At 37.0% G+C, this 17,108-nt stretch overlaps 1 long non-coding RNA gene across 9 annotated transcripts in view; it reads left to right on the forward strand.

Annotated features, from left to right (window-relative positions):
• LOC147361816 (uncharacterized) overlaps window positions 1-17,108 on the forward strand; it is a 429,777-nt gene that overhangs the window by 125,710 nt on the left and 286,959 nt on the right. For 2 of the 9 annotated variants that reach the window (XR_015137660.1, XR_015137661.1), the window contains exon 3: window positions 3,963-4,076. The exons of 4 other annotated variants lie outside the window; for them this stretch is intronic. This is a non-coding gene — a long non-coding RNA (uncharacterized LOC147361816). Of the gene's footprint in view, window positions 1-3,962; window positions 4,077-9,780; window positions 12,223-14,791; window positions 14,944-17,108 lie in introns of those variants that run through there. 3 more of the 9 variants (XR_015137659.1, XR_015137662.1, XR_015137658.1) reach the window with 3 other exon arrangements.

The raw sequence follows: 17,108 nt of genomic DNA on the forward strand, positions 1-17,108 counted from the left end.
AAAATGAATTCGCTCAGTCGTGTCCGACTCCTAGCGACCCCATGGACTGCAGCCCACCAGGCCACTCCGTCCATGGGATTTTCCAGGCAAGAGTACTGGAGTGGGGTGCCATTGCCTTCTCCGGGTTTTCCCTACTTTCTTCAATTTAAGTCTGAATTTGGCAATAAGGAATTCATGATCTGAGCCACAATCAATTCCCAGTCTTGTTTTTGCTGATTGTATAGAGCTTCTCCATCTTTGGCTGCAAAGAATATAATCAATCTGACTTCGGTATTGACCATCCAGTGATGGCCACATGTAGAGTTTTCTCTTGTGTTGTTGGAATATGGTGTTTGCTATGACCAGTGCTTCTCTTGGCAAAACTTTATTAGCCTTTGCTCTGCTTCATCCCATATTACAAGGCCAAATTTGCCTGTTACTCCAGGTGTTTCTTTACTTCCTACTTTTTCATTCCAGTCCCCTATAATAAAAACGGACATTTTTGGGGGGTGTTATTTCTAAAAGGTCTTGTAGGTCTTCATAGAACCATTCAACTTCAGCTTCTCCTGCATTACTGGTCAGGGCATAGACTTGGATTACCGTGATATTGAATGGTTTGCCTTGGAAATAAACAGAGGTCATTCTGTCGTTTTTGAGATTGCATCCAAGTACTTCATTTTGGACTCTTTTTTTGACTGTGATGGCTACTCCATTTCTTCTAAGGGATTGTTGCCCACAGTAGTAGATGTAATGGCCATCTGAGTTAAATTCACCCATTCCAGTCCACTTTGGTTCACTGATTCCTAGAATGTCAACGTTCAGTCTTGCCATCTTCTGTTTGACCACTTCCAATTTGCCTTGATTCATGGACCTAACATTCCAGGTTCCTGTGCAATATTGCTCTTTACAGCATCAGACTTTGCTTCCTTCACCAGTCATATCGAAAACTGGGTGTTATTTTTGCTTTGGCTCTGTCTGTTCATTCTTTCTGGAGTTATTTCTCCACAATCTCCAGTAGCACATTGTGCACCTGCCGACTTGGGGATTTCATTTTTCAGTGTCCTGTCTTTTTGCCTTTTCATAGGGCTCATGGGGATCTCAAGACAAGAATACTGAAGTGGTTTGCCATTCTCTTCTCCAGTGGATCACGTTTTGTCAGGACTCTCCACCATGACTCATCCCTCTTGGTGGCCCTACATGGCATGATTCATAGTTTATAAACATAAATATATATTTTATAAATATAGCATTTATATATTTTTTGGCTATTCTGGGTCTTTGTTGTGGCACACAAGCTCAATAGTTGCAATATGCAGTCTCAGTAGTTGTGGCGCTCAGGCTTAGTTGCCCCAAGGCATGTGGCATCTAAGTTCCCTGACCAGGGGTCAAATACATATCCCCTACATTGAAAGGTAGATTCCTAACCACCAGGGAAGTTCCTTAATACTATTTTAAGTGATGTTTTTTAGTTTCATTTGTCACTGTCTCTCACTTTTATGGATGTAATGTTTTCAAACTACTTGTATAGTACTACTCTTAGAATCATGGCAGCTGGTCCCATCAGTTCAGTTCAGTCACTCAGTAGTGTCCAACTTTTTGTGACCCCATGAATTGCAGCACACCAGGCCTCCCTGTCCATTACCAACTCCTGGAGTTCACTCAAACTCACATACATCGAGTCAGTGATGCCATCCAGCCATCTCGTCCTCTGTCGTCCCCTTCTCCTCTTGCCCCCAATCCCTCCCAGCATCAGGGTCTTTTCCAATGAGTCAACTCTTCGCCTGGGCTGGCCAGAGTATTGGAGTTTCAGCTTCAGCATCAGTCCTTCCAAAGAACACCAAGGACTGATCTCCTTTAGGATAGAATGGCTGGATCTCCTTGCAGTCCAAGGGACTCTCAAGAGTCTTCTCCAACACCACAGTTCAAAAGCATCAATTCTTCGGTGTTCAGCTTTCTTCACAGTCCAACTCTCACATCCATACATGACCACTGGAAAAAATATAGCCTTGACTATATGGAACTTTGGTGGAAAAGTAATGTCTCTGCTTTTGAATATGCTATCTAGGTTGGTCATAACTTTCCTTCTAAGGAGTAAATGTCTTTTAATTTCATGGCCACAACCACCATCTACAGTGATTTTGGAGCCCCCCAAAAATAAAGTCTGACACTGTTTCCACTGTTCCCCCATCTATTTCCCATGAAGTAGTGGGACCAGATGCCATGATCTTAGTTTTCTGAATGTTGAGCTTTAAGCCAACTTTTTCACTCTCCTCTTTCACTTTCATCAAGAGTCCCATCACTTCATGGGAAATAGATGGGGAAACAGTTTCAGACTTTATTTTGGGGGGCTCCAAAATCACTGCAGATGGTGATTGCAGCCATGAAATTAAAAGACACTTACACCTTGGAAGGAAAGTTATGACCAACCTAGATAGCATATTCAAAAGCAGAGACATTACTTTGCCAACAAAGGTCTGTCTAGTCAAGGCTATGGTTTTTCCAGTGGTCATGTATGGATGTGAGAGTTGGACTGTGAAGAAAGCTGAGCACCGAAGAATTGATGCTTTTGAACTGTGGTGTTGGAGAAGACTCTTGAGAGTCCCTTGGACTGCAAGGAGATCCAACCAGTCCATCCTAAAGAATATCGGTCCTGGGTGTTCATTGGAAGGACTGATGCTGAAGCTGAAACTCTAATACTTTGGCCACCTCATGTGAAGAGTTGACTCATTGGAAAAGACCCTGATGCTGGGAATGATTGGGGGCAGGAGGAGAAGGGGACAACAGAGGATGAGATGGCTGGATGGCATCACTTACTCGATGGACATGAGTTTGAGTGAACTCTGGGAATTGGTGATGGACAGGGAGGCCTGGCATGCTTTGATTCATGGGGTCTCAAAGAGTTGGACACAACTGAGCAACTGAACTGAACTGAACTCTTAGAATCAAAGGAGAGAACTGTGCATATCTTCAATGGATCAGATGTAGGGATGATCCATGAGAAGGTACTCCTAGAGCTATTGATTTTGCTCATAGAACACACTCCTGGTCTGCAACTTCCTGCCCAGTCACCACAAGCCCAACTTCAGGGCATATAGGTGTCTCTCTCTCTCCTACCTCCATCTTCCTAGTATCAGATAATATCTCTGACATATAAAATTCTAGTACTAAGTGTTAGTCAAGGGAGAACTCTCTGCAGGTTATGAACAGAGCTATTATGTATAAGGTAGGATGATCACCTATGCTTAAAAGATGCTTGCTGTTCTGTTAGAAAGATCCATGAGTTAGAATTTTGAAGAAGACTTGAGTCTTAGATCTCAGGCTGAGAGCTTTAGGGTGAGTCTCAGGGGCTGGGAGTTTTGGGGTGGCCCTTCCGAGGCCACACAATGGAGGCATGAGACTTTAATTCTGGGAACCTGGCCTTCTATGTCATTGAAATATATATTTGTTAAGATTATGGGTGAAACCAGTAGTATTTTGTCATCTTGATTTATAACAATTGAATTTGGAAATGGTAGTCTGCATTTGTATTATTTCCTGAGCTCCACAAATGTGAAGTGCAGGCCTGCTGATGTGTCTTGATTCCTTTGCCTATAAGGATTTTCAAATTTCAGTGAGTTTGTTCTTCGCTGTACTATATTTAGCATATCTTCCTTCCCATGAGGCACCATTGTGTCATCCTAAACAGCAAAGACCCTCCAACCAGACTGCATGCATTCAACCCCAGTTGTGGGAATTAACGTAAATTCCCTCAACACTCTGTGTCTCATTTTTCCATCTATAAAAGATGATGATAATTGTACCTATTATATAGAACCCTTTCAAAGTGTAAATGAGATTATTACTCACTTAGAATAGTACTTCAGACATGGTAAGTTCTATGTAAATTTTAGTTTTTCTCATTGAATGATTTATTCCTTAACTTTAAGCTCTGATGTGTGTGTGCATGTGTGTGTTAATTATTTATTTTTATTTGGCTATTCAAGGCCTTGGGGCACACCGGATCTTTAGTTGAAGCATGTGGAATCTAGTTCCGTGACCAGGGATCAAACCCCGGCTCCTTCATTGGGAACTTGGAATCTTAGCCAGTGGACCACGAGGTAAACCCCTCCACTCTGGTGTTTTTAAGTGAATGTTGGAAGGGCATGGTTAACTTTTTCACATTTGTAGTTCTTGTTGCTTGGAGTTTTATTTAACTGTATTCTTTTTTTTGAGGAAATTAACATATAATCTTAAAGGGAATAAGCATAAAGTCAAGACTTCTCTCTGTCTTGGAAGATTAAAATATAAAACAGAATTCATGGGACTACAATGACTACAAAAGGAAAGTAAATGAAAGGTGAAAGATTGTCTCGTGTAAGCTCTAAGAGCTAGAAGAGTTAAGAGAAAAGCAAGGGTTAAGAGGGTACATCATTGTAAGGCATGTGGGTAGAGAAGAGGCAAAGAAGAGCAAGCGATAAAGAAGGAAAGGGAGAAAGAAAACAATTTCCTTTGTTCAGGCTTTTGACTCACTACATGCAGTTTCAGTCACTGGAACCTCATTATTTCACATTCTATTTAGTAATGTCCAATTTACTCATCTTAAATCCAGGTGTCCTTTATCTTTTCATTGCTGTACTTTACTCATCTGTGCCTGCAAAGAAAATATAAACTTTCCAACTCTAGCCCATTTTTTAGCCCACTGAAATGTAGTATAAAACACTGAGTTTAGGTAGGTGGCAAAATTTGTGAGAAGTTCCATCAGGCTCACTACATTTTTAATAGTTGAAAAAGATTACCATAACTGCTCTTTCAAGTATGGTTCCACATAAATAGGAAACTTTAAATGGCAGCAATATCTTAACCTTGAATAAAGTGAAAAAGTGAGGTCGCTCAGTCGTGTCTGACTCTTTGCCATCCCATGGACTGTAGCCTACTAGGCTACTCCATCCATGGGATTTTCCAGGCAAGAGTACTGGAGTGGGTTGCCATTTCCTTCTCCAGAGGATTTTCCCGACCCAGGGATTGAACCCTGGTCTCCTGCACTGTAGGCAGATGCTTTACCATCTGAACCACCAGGGAAGTCAGTGGCTTGAATAAACAAATAAACTTTGAATAAACAAATATCTAATGTTGGACTATTAATTTAATCCTGGAAACCATCATGAATAGCATAAGACAAATTAAACCACATAAGCAACTTCCTACTGTGTTTCTACTTAACACCAAACCATGGATATAGATTTGTTCTACAGATATAATTTTATTTCTGAAGATGTGCCGAAGAGGACCCCAATCTGGAGGAAATATTATATTATATTAATACAGACAGAAATGTATTGTCTCTGAATTTGTTGAACAATTTAGATTACCCCCCCACAAACACACACCAAAAAATGCCACAACATTTACCTTTATCAAATAGAGACTATAGCTTAGGCTATATCTTAGGGAAAAGTCTGCCTACAGATATTTTTCTGATGTTTGGGGACCATATTAACAATAAGTACTAACATTTTCTTAAATATTGCTTTCATATAAAAATAGTGTTATTAATTATTGAACTAGATAGGCTTGAAGAAGTAAAAGAAATTCCTGATAAGACTAAAGAGCAGAACTTAAAATATCACAAAAGTGGGGAAAACTCTGAGACCATCAAGTCAAATATAAAAAATATATATATTTTCATGCACTGACATTTTGAATTTGTTTATTATTTCTAAAATTCATTACTTCATATTTTTGAGGTTTGTCTTTCATGGCCTTGGATCCCAAAGCTTCTTCATCTCATTTTAACTTAAAAATATAACATATACAATATGCTTCAAATATCTTCAAAGTTAATCTTTTTATTAGTTTCATTGAAAAACTTGACACATCTAAAGGACAGAGGGATTTCCATATTTATGTAAGTTTAATGCAGAGTTTGTTTAACCTGCCCTGGGAAAGTGTTGGTTCAGTTTTGTTTTATTTAGTCTTTATCAAATTACTGTGGAATATGTATAGTAGGAAAATGTAATATCAAGTGTGCATACATTACAGTGATTGAATTATGCTGATGTATAACTGATTTAAATTGATAAATAGGTGCTTTCTGGAAATGGGTTTTACAGTTAGTAACCTTTAAATCTTTCCACCTATTAGCAGGCAATTTGCATATCTCCTAAAGAAGCTCCTCTTGAATTCTCTCTTCTCTTCCTGATGACTGACATGTGTATGCAATGATTAGAAAGAAAGTGTCTAAAATTAAATACCTACCAGGACATTTAGGTAACCCAAATAAGTTATGTACGCCAAGTGAGGATTACTTCAATAAAATAAAACATTCCCCACTTAAGTGGGGTGCAATATTCAGCTCCAGATAAGTTTTGCCTTTTGCAAATGCAATCTAGAAAGTGTCAAATATTTCAGATTTTTAAAGGAAACCAGAAAGCTAGAGTGACCTTCATGCTTGATTATAGTGCTTAATACTGCCAAAGGAATGCACTACTTTAAGTAAAATATATGGTGTTTGTGAAACTCCTTTCTCTCTGTAATTGCCTTTCTAATGAGCTTAAATGCTTTGTAGTCCACCCAAATGAATTAAGACCTAAAAATGTTCATGTACCAAGATAGTACAGAACTCCCTTACCTATTCTGCTTAGTCCCTTTGGAGCCTCTCTAACTGGCAATTTCATAAACAGCATCTTCATGTTGCATAACATCTTCATATTGTTTAAGTCCTGTGCCAAAACTGAGGCCAACTTTAAGACACATGCCATATTCAATATGCATATTTTATCCTGATGTTCTCCAAATATGTCCAATCATGAGAGTCACCTGTGTAGCTTATTAAAAAGTCTTTATTCAAAGGGCCCCTTGGATTGATTCAGCTGGTCTAGAATAAGGCAAACTATAGCTTTTCAACTAAATCCAGACCACACATTGTTTTTGCAGATAAAGTTTTATTGAAACACAGGCACATCCATCTTCCCTGTTGTCTATGGTTGCTTTCTGTAACAGTGGCAACAGGAAGAATTTGCAAAAGAAATCATGTGGCCCACAGTGTAGAAGACTTTCATTATCTGGCGCTTTACAGAAAATGTTTGCTGACCTGTGGTCAGCAAGATCTAGGAACCTGAATATCTTTAGAAGTCTTCTTTTAAGTGACTAATGAAACTAGTTTGGCTCTTTCTATTATTTTGTATGCCAACTCATTTATCACAGTGCTTTGCAAACAGTAGGTTGATGTTGAATAATATGAAATAGATCAAATTTCTAACATTTATCTAATCAGGGACCCTTTCATGCATCTACTTATATCATTCCCATAAAATAAAAGCTTTGTTATTTAGTTAATAGCTTTTATTTATTTTCTATTTGCACCAAATCTTTATTGAATGAGGAACAATGGTAGAACATGGACAATTGCCCTCTATACATAAGTGCATGAAGGCACAATAGCAAAATTGTATACGTAGCTCCAAGTGTCATAGACTTTAATGTGACATCTTTTTGTTGTTGTCATATAAGAAAACAAGTGATTGTAGGGAAAAGATAGACACATAAACATATTCAAATTCAAAAAGAAGATATTTCTAATACTTATAAAGACATGTATGAGAGAAAGACAACCCTTGTTTTCAAGTTATCATCCTCTTTTCCTTAGGATCATAATTTGTTAAATTGTCTTTATCTTCTAGTTCTTTGAATATCAATTTACTTTAAAATATTCCAGAATGTATGATGTTTAATTGTACATGTGCTTTTAAAGTTACACTATAACCCAGATGCTGATGACATTCTAAGCAAGGATGCATAATCAGTAGGGGACTGCTGGCATTATATTTAAAAGTGCACATTGCACAGATAGTCACTATAAGAGGCTCTGTAACTGGTAATTCTATCAACATTTATTTACTAGTCAAAACATGTCAAAAATGTTTTTATAGAAGGAAATAGCAGCCTTTATTATGATGACTATTATAAATATTATTGGAATATTCTGTGTATGCTACCTCTCTTCAGACAAGTTAGACTCTTTGTGACCGTATGGACCATAGCCTTCCAGGCTCCTCTATCCTTGGGATTTTTCAGGCAAGAATACTGGAGAGGGTTGCCAAGCCCTCCTCCAGGGGATCTTCCCAACCCAGGGATCGAACCAATGTCTCTTACATCTCCTGCACTGGCAGCAGTTTCTTTAACACTAGCATCACCTGGAAAGCCCATTGGAACATTAAAATTATTTAAAGATATGGGTTGGCTAATCTATTTTAAATATTCTCCACCCAGGTCACCCCTAGGGATAAGTCCCCAATCTAAAATTCTGACAGTTCCATAACTACTAAGACCTTGGAGCTTTTGGTTGCCTGGTACTGGCTATAGTGGTTGCACAATCCAACGTCTGGTCTATTGTCTACTGTGGCCTTCGTTAAAATTTCCAGGAAAGGTAACCATGAAAAGAGACATGGAAATGACTCAAGCCTACAGACTAGGTAGTGTAATGTTTTTATTTGCATGCTAATAAATGTTCAGTGAATATCCCAATCGTGAAAAAATTTGTTCTGAGCCTAGCATTTATTACAAATTTATAGAAAAGCTGTGGACCTAGCAGTAAACTCTAATCAAACAAACACTGTTTTCAATGTTTACAATTACCTACCCCCCAAACTCAGTTCCACATAACATAACTTGTTTACATTAGTTCAAAATTACATATACCCTCAATGCAACATATATTTCATATGACACTCCAAATCCTAAACAATTTGCACTTATTTCTGAGGTCTTAGAAATTAAGAGAAATAGGAAATTTATCCCAAATTCTGTCACTCTATCCACTTATTGCTTTTCTTATCTTTAATGTTTGATGATTTTTCACATTTTTAAAACCATTTCAGAAAAGGTCATCTATAAATAGGACTACTAATAATAATGTGGAAATCTAATTCTTATCAGCATCTTCATTAGGGTAATATATTATTACTGAATTTTCTGGATTCTTGAAAATTACTCTGTTGATACCCACAAGTTTTGCACTACATACTTGCAAAGAAAAAGTTAATTGAAACCAAAAATTCAACTTTCTTGTAACAACATAGTATTCCAAACTATAAAATTTAACAAATTTAAAATAAATATACTTCTATGTAATTTATTTATGTATTTATATAATTATAGTTGGGGTTGCCCTTGTGGCTTAGTGGTAAAGAACCTACCTGCCAATGCAGGATACATGGATTCAGTCCCTGGGTCAGGAAGATACCCGGGAGAAAGAAATGACAATCCTCTCAAATATTCCTGCCTGGGACATCCCATGGACAAAGGAGTCTGGCATGCTGCAGTCCATGGGTTTGCAAAAGAGTTCGACACCACTTAGCAATTAAACAACATAGCTGAAGTTGATGTATATTATTATATTAGTTACAGGTATACAGATAAATCTATATGCAGATCAAGAAGCAACAGTTAGAACTGGACATGGAACAACAGAATGGTTCCAAATCGGGAAAGGAGCACATAAAAGCTGTATATTGTCATGCTGCTTATTTAACTTATATGCAGAGTACATCATGCGAAATGCTGGGCTGGATGAAGCACAGCCTGGAATCAAACTTGCCAGGGGAAATATCAATAACCTCAGATATGCAGATGACACCACCCTTATGGCAGAGAGTGAAGAGGAACTAAAAAGCCTCTTGATGAATGTGAAAGAGGAGAGTGAAAAAGTTGGCTTAAAGCTCAACATTCAGAAAACGAAGATCGTGGCATCTGGTCCCATTACTTCATGGGAAATAGATGGGGAAACAGTGGAAACAGTGACAGGGCTGTTTATTTATTTTTTAGGGCTCCAAAATCACTGCAAATGGTGACTGCAGCCATGAAATTAAAAGACGCTTACTCCTTGGAAGAAAAGTTATGACCAACCTAGATAGCTATTAAAAAGCAGAGACATTACTTTGCTAACAAAGGTCCGTCTAGTCAAAGCTATGGTTTTTCTAGTGGTCATGTATGGATGTGAGAGTTGGACTGTGAAGAAAGCTGAGCTCAGAAGAATTGATGCTTTTGAACTGTGGTGTTGGAAAAGACTCTTAAGAGTCCCTTGGACAGCAAGGAGATCCAACCAGTCCATTCTAAATGAAATCAGTCCTGAATATTCATTGAAAGGACTGATGCTGAAGCTGAAACTCCAATACTTTGGCCACCTGATGTGAAGAGCTGACTCATTTGAAAAGACCCTGATGCTGGGAATGATTGAGGGCAGGAGAAGGGGATGACAGAGGATGAGATGGTTGGATGGCATCACCGACTCAATGGACATGAGTTTGAGTAAACTCCGGGAGTTGGTGATGGATAGGGAGGCCTGGCGTGCTGCAGTTCATGGGATCACAAAGAGTCAGACATGACTGAGTGACTGAACTGAACTGATACAGTATATTGTTTCACAGTTTTTAAAGGTTATATTTTATTTTAATTACTCGGTACTCAAAACTAAAATTTTACATTGTGTTAATTAAACTACTTGTAATTTATCTTTGAAAGATAGGTGGAAATGACACACCTTTGAAACTACACAAGTAATGAGAGTGTATTTTTTCTACATTTCATCTACAAGGCCCTTCTCAAGCTTGTTTTTCACTCTTTAACCAAAGAAAGTTAAGAAATAACAAGGATAAAGACAGAATTTAAATATAGTTTTAAAGTAAAATAAATATTGAAAAAATAAATATTGTTCCCTAAATACAAACAGTATGATATTTGATAACAGATTAATTTAGAGTTTTACTCTTTTCTTCAAATGATAAATTAATCTTTTCTTATCTAATGAAATTTATTACAAATTCTTGTATGATTGTATTTGCACATATACATGACTACTCAGAGCTTCTAGATTTTATTTTTTACAAATTCCAAAATGTCAGGATTTCCTGATCATGTGATAAGAATAAGGTATCTAAAATTGTTTTGTAAATTGTAAAATGTAAGGAAATATTTATATACTAAAGAAAAAATTGCAAAGCTCTTTAATTTTCTCAGTCCCTAAATAAACTGAGTATCAGAAAAAACAGTCAAGAATATGAGAAACTTGAACAACTACATGTCTTCTCCCAAGCACCAAAATAAACAGCATATTAGGGTGCCATCTATGCTGTATGCTTAGTTGCTTCAGCCACGCCCGACTCTTTGTGACTCATAGGCCACAGTCACAAGGCTCCTTTGTCCCTGGAATTCCCCAGGCAAGAATACTGGAGTGGGTTACTATTTCCTTCTGCAGGGAATCTTCCCAACCTAGGGATCCAACCTGCATCTCTTGCATTGGAGGCCAATTCTTTAATGCTGAACCCCTGGGGAAGCGCATTAGGGTGCCATACTATGCAGGAAATGTAAAAGACATGGGTTCAGGCCCTGAGTTGGGAAGATTCCCTTTGGGATGGTATGGCAGTCCAACCTGGTATTCTTGCCTGGAGAATCCCATGGACAGAGAAGCCTGGTTGGCTACAGTCCATAGGGTCTCACAGAGTCGGACACAACATAGCACACATGCATTATGATTCTTACTGTATAGATAAGCCCAAGATAAAGAGAAATCCATAAGAAGGGTCTTGTAGTCTACATTTTGATTGGAACAAAAAAAATAATTAAAAGGGAAACACAAACTAAGGAAACCTCACACACTCACACACCCTCAAGGACTTCTCCTGTGGCTCAGTGGTAAAGAATCCACCTGCAATGCAGGAGACACAGGAGACCCAGGTTCAATCCCTGGATCAGGAAGATCCTACTGGAGTAGGAAATGGCAACTCACTCCAGTATTCTTTCTGGGAAAATTCCATTGACAGAGGAGTCTGATGGTCTATGATCCATGGGGTTGCAAACAATCAGACATGACTAAAGCAACTTAACACACATACATGCACATATAGGTAACCCAACTTGCAAAGAATTTTTTTATAAATTTTGATTTTATAGCAAAGTTATCTTCTTGACCCCTCTGTATAATTTTTAAAAGCAAAAAAAAAAAAAAAAGATGATGGGAGCAGCAACACATTAAAAGTTTATTTCTGTCTTTTTTCAACTTAACTGTTCATCAAAGTTTATTACTTAGGACATCCAGAAATATTACCCAAGGAAATCAATTTCTCAAATGTGTTTGCTTAGACTCTTAGGGTATGCCAGTTAATAAAAGTTGTGATTGCAAGAGCTCAGTGTTTTATTATATAAAAGCCTCTTTTTCCATTCCTTTGGGTCAGTTTTTAATGATGAACCGAACTTTTTCTTAGAAGCTCTATTGTCAAGTGGAGTTGGGTTAATTTAGATTATGTGAAAAGAAGCAGGTACTGGTAAATGGGATATAAAATTCTTAATGGATTCCAGAGATGAAGCCAGGCTATAGAAAGAAAAGAAGTGAGATTGAGAAGAACAAGAATTAAAATAGACTGAAGGTGATTTATCCAGCCTTTGGGGGCAAGGTGGCCTGCATTCAGGTAAATTACTTTAGTGCATAGCACAAGATGTACCTTTGATATGTGCTTCTTCTTAATATGCTTGTATCTTAAAGATTATTTTAAAGTATAATTTCAAGATGACCCAAAGAAAACTACAAATATGACACCTTAAATTATTGTTATATCTAAGGCTGAGATGAAGATCCTAAGAAATAAAGTTAATCATCAAAGCAACATTACCTATGTATTTCAAGATATGCTGGGGGCATTTGTGATCAGGTAGTTAGGCTTTCTTCCTTCTTTTAGTTTTCTCAAAAATAATGAGTTCAAAGTCAACACTGCAAATTAGCATACTTTTGATAGAATTAGAGTATTGTTAATTTGAGACTAATCTTAAAAGGTTTGCCTGCTTAGATATTAGAGTCAACTGATGGAGTAAAGCAACATTTAGATTGTCAGTGACAGCAGTTTAAATTATGCAAATGACTACAAAAGCATCCTGGCAGCTGACAGTAAAAAAAAGGAGATAATGAAGTGTCTGGACAGAACCTTGCATCTGAGAATAAACCTCCTCAGCTGAGGTTAATGGACTCCGAGACCTGCATCCACTTGTTGCTTTGCCAGGTCTTAGAAGCTCTTCAGCACCCCTGCAGTGTGGATGTAAGTATGAAGAATCATAAAGTAAACAATATGCATAGAAGAGCATTGTGAAAGTGGTAAGGAATAGACTATCAAAATATTTTCAACTTGAAACTACCCTGGGGACCATGTGGTCCTATCCTTCTAGAGAGAAATTCAGCAAGGTTAGATACCTTAACCAAGGTCACACACCTAGTTTTTGGCTCCAGATTCTTTCACCTTTATCATGATGTTAACAGATATGGGGATCATATATGATGTGCATGTGTGCATGCTCAGTCACTTCAGTCGTGTCCAACTCTCTGATATTTGTTAGTAGCTTGAAGATGTAGCCATGATGATGATGTAGGAACTGTTGGGGGGAGGGAAGTATTATTTAGTTTTTATATTTTCTTTTTTTTTTTCTGAAAAGACATAGAAAAACTGAAATAATGCTAATTCTGTGTATATATTAATTTGTTTACAGATTCCAAACATCTTTATAGCATATTCTCTGCCCTAAATATTTATTTCCCCATTCACAGCCACATTCTAAGCATGTATCATAGGTACTGGGAACGTTTACAAACATAAAACATGATTAAATTTACTTACAAAAATCATTGCAAATTAAATTATGAAAATGTGTTTTAAAAATGGAAAATGAGAAAGAAACAAAATTAGGTCATTTGTAATGATGTGGATGGACACAGAGTCTGTCATACAGAGTAAAGTTAAGTAAGAAAGAGAAAGATCAATGCATACACATGGAATCTAGAAAAATTTTACCAATGAACCCATTTGCAGGGCAAGAATAGAGAAACAGATGTAGAGAATGGACTTGGGAACACAGTGGGAAAAAGAGAGGACAGATGAACTGAGAGCATAGCACTGACATGTATACATGACCTTATGTAAAATAGATAGCTAGCAAAAAGCTGCTGTATACCACAAAGTGCTCAGCTCTGTGTGATTCAGATTGTTGTACAGCAGAAACTAACACAACATTGTGACACAATTACACCCCAATTAATAATTAAACTTTTTAAAAATGAGTAACAAATCTGTGGAATTGATGACATTACTCAGTAAACGTATATAAAGAGGACCCAGGATCAGCATCAATCTTAAAATATATGATAAATAAGAAAAAAAAAGATTAAGTTGTGCATGTGAACAGAAAAGCAATCATAAAGAGTACAAGATAGTGGAAGCTAAAGGAGAATGATATCTCAAGAAGAGAAAGTCGTCAACATTTTCAGATGAGAAACAAAAAGGTAGTGACAATCATAAAGTATACAATGCAATTAACAGCAAAATAATTTTGCTGTGTTATTTTTTTTTCTAATGGTTATTGGAGAAATTAAGGTGATCGAAACCAGATTTGATGTGTTGGTTTCACTTATGAGTTGGAGGGGCAGTAAGAGACATAACTCAAGGAAATATAGATCTTAAGGAATTCATGGTTCCAGAAAGATTTTTCCTAAGTTCATTCCTTGATAGGTAAACCTGAACATATTTAAATGCTGCATGAAAGAAAGTGGTAGATAGAAATAGGTTAGAGATGGTATAGAGTAGAAATAATTGAAAAATCATTGATTCTGTTTGAGATAGTATTTTTGTGTGTGTGTGTTAATATGATAGCAATCATAGGTCAGAAAAATTGGCTTTGACAAAGATGAACTCATTCCCATTGTGGAGTGTGTACAAATCAGTAAACTACTTGTGTAGACTAAAAAGATTAAAGGTGGAAATGTCAGGCCATTAATGTCTAATAACTTTTATTTTCTCAGTGAAGTTGAAAAGGAGGTTAAAATTGGAAGTGGTGGTATGCTTCCTGCTGCTGCTGCTGCTAAGTCATTTCAGTCATGTCCAACTCTGTGCGACCCCATAGTTGGCAGCCCACCAGGCTCCCCATCCCTGGGATTCTCCAGGCAAGAACACTGGAGTGGGTTGCCATTTCCTTCTCCAACACATGGAAGTGAAAAGTGAAAGTGAAGTCCCTCAGTCACGTCCCACTCTTAGAGACCCCATGGACTGTAGCCCACCAGGCTCCTCCATCCATGGGATTTTCCAGACAAGAGTACTGAAGTGGGTTGCCATTGCCTTCTGCAGGAATGCTTCCTAGAAAGTCTAAAAATACAATGGAACGGCTTTAAAAATCCACTCCACAGGAAGCAAAATGAGTTGACTATTGATATATTGAAGGAAAGACAAAAGGCTGAAGAATAAGCATCACGTCACTGAGGAGCAGAACTGCAGTGTTTACTGTTGTTCTTAGCAGTTAGAGGCATGAATGAAACAAAGGCAAATATTTGAACTGGTCCCAGATGGATTTTTCCGTGTGAATACAATAGAAAAATTATGGTATGAGGAAGTTAAAGTATTAACAAGAAACTGAGTAAAAACAAAAACAAAAGCAAATGATAAACCATGAACTGAACAGGAAGGGACCAGGATGCCTTAATGCTCTTGTAGTGAAAAAAACAAAACAAACAAACAAAAAAACTCCAACCCGTAACACAAATGGTAATTCCTCAAAGAAATTGGTTTGCTCTGTATAGGACATGTGGCTCAGTTTCAGCTAAATCCTCTCCCATTTCTAGCATTTTGATTTGTAGTTCTGTTGTTCTGAAGACTCTTACTACTTACTTCTGTATTAACCTAGCTAAATTTTACTCATATTTACAAATCCATCTTTTAACATTTCTCTGGGACACATTTCACCACCAAATGGATTACTTAGTATCCTCATACTTTGTTCAACCCTCTATGCTTTTAAATTCATTAATAATATTTAAATTACTAATCAACCCTTTGACACTTTTCCTTTTTGATATTTTTTACTACAGTATTTTAAGTAATTAGCCTCCAATTAAAATAAATAAATTAAAAAAATAAAATAAAAAGGAACTAAAAAAAATTTCCTTTTTGCTAAATCAGTAAAAGGCTTTCTTCGCTGAGCTATCCTTCCTATAGTCTTCCAGGTTAAAGTAAGGTTCATAAATTGTAGTAGTTCATTTCAACTTGAAAAGTTCTTCAATTGATAACAGACAGCTTTAAGCAGTTAAAGAAAATAACTTACTAACAGTGCATATTTTCTAATGTTTACTTAAGTCACTTTAGCATAATTTATTAACCCTCAGTATATTTATATTTTCCAACATCTATTTTTAATATAAATTGTAAGTTCTGTCAAGGCAAGTATCTCATCTATCTTTTATACCAGTTTAGAAAATTAAACCTTTTTTACACTGATCTGGAGTTCCATCTCACCCAGGCCTCTGTTGATAGTTTTAAGATTTCAACTGACTATAGACTTTTTATTTGAGTCAGAGGTAAGTTTTGAAAGGGCTTTCCTGGTGGCTCAAATGGTAAAGCGTCGTCTGCAATGTAGGAGACCCAGGTTCGATCCCTGGGTTGGGAAGATCCCCTGGAGAAGGAAAGGGCAGCCCACTCCAGTACTCTTGCCTGGAAAACCCCATGGATGAATGTTATCTTCCCTAAATAATCAAGTTAAAGCACAGATAACATTCCATCAAAAATTTATTTTTGTTAACTTTGACACAAGAATGTGGCAAGTAAAAGGGATATGGAGGTAAGCAAATGGCTAAGGACATTATGCTCATATTTATTATAGAGTGGGCATGAGAGATGAGAACTCGTATGGTTCAAGAAATTTATGACACAGTCAAGCAACTCCAAAAATAATTTAAAAAAGCAGAATAAATATGTACTGAATCATATCCTATTGTTCACTAAGTTGAGAATAGCCACTAATCCTAATTCTGTATCAGAAATGAGTAACATCAAATATAAGTTGTTGTTCAATCACTAAGTTGTGTCCGACTCTTTATGACCCCCTCTGGACTGAAGCACTCCAGGCTCCTCTGACCTTCACTATCTTCCAGAGTTTGCTCAGATTCATGCCCATTGGGTGATAACAAATATATTAAAACAGAATTAATGTTCACTTATAAGTTTCCATAGTCGTAAACATTTTGTCAGATGATCAATTAAACTACATGTTATAAAAAATTATTTTATATGACCAGAGGACATTGTAGTGCTATTTTCATACTATGACATTCAAAGCAGACACTTTTATGG

Source organism: Bos grunniens, chromosome 12 (assembly GCF_055505025.1).
Source record: "Bos grunniens cultivar Pamir isolate PY7600 chromosome 12, Bosgru_T2T1.0, whole genome shotgun sequence".
Taxonomy (NCBI): Eukaryota; Metazoa; Chordata; class Mammalia; order Artiodactyla; family Bovidae; genus Bos; species Bos grunniens.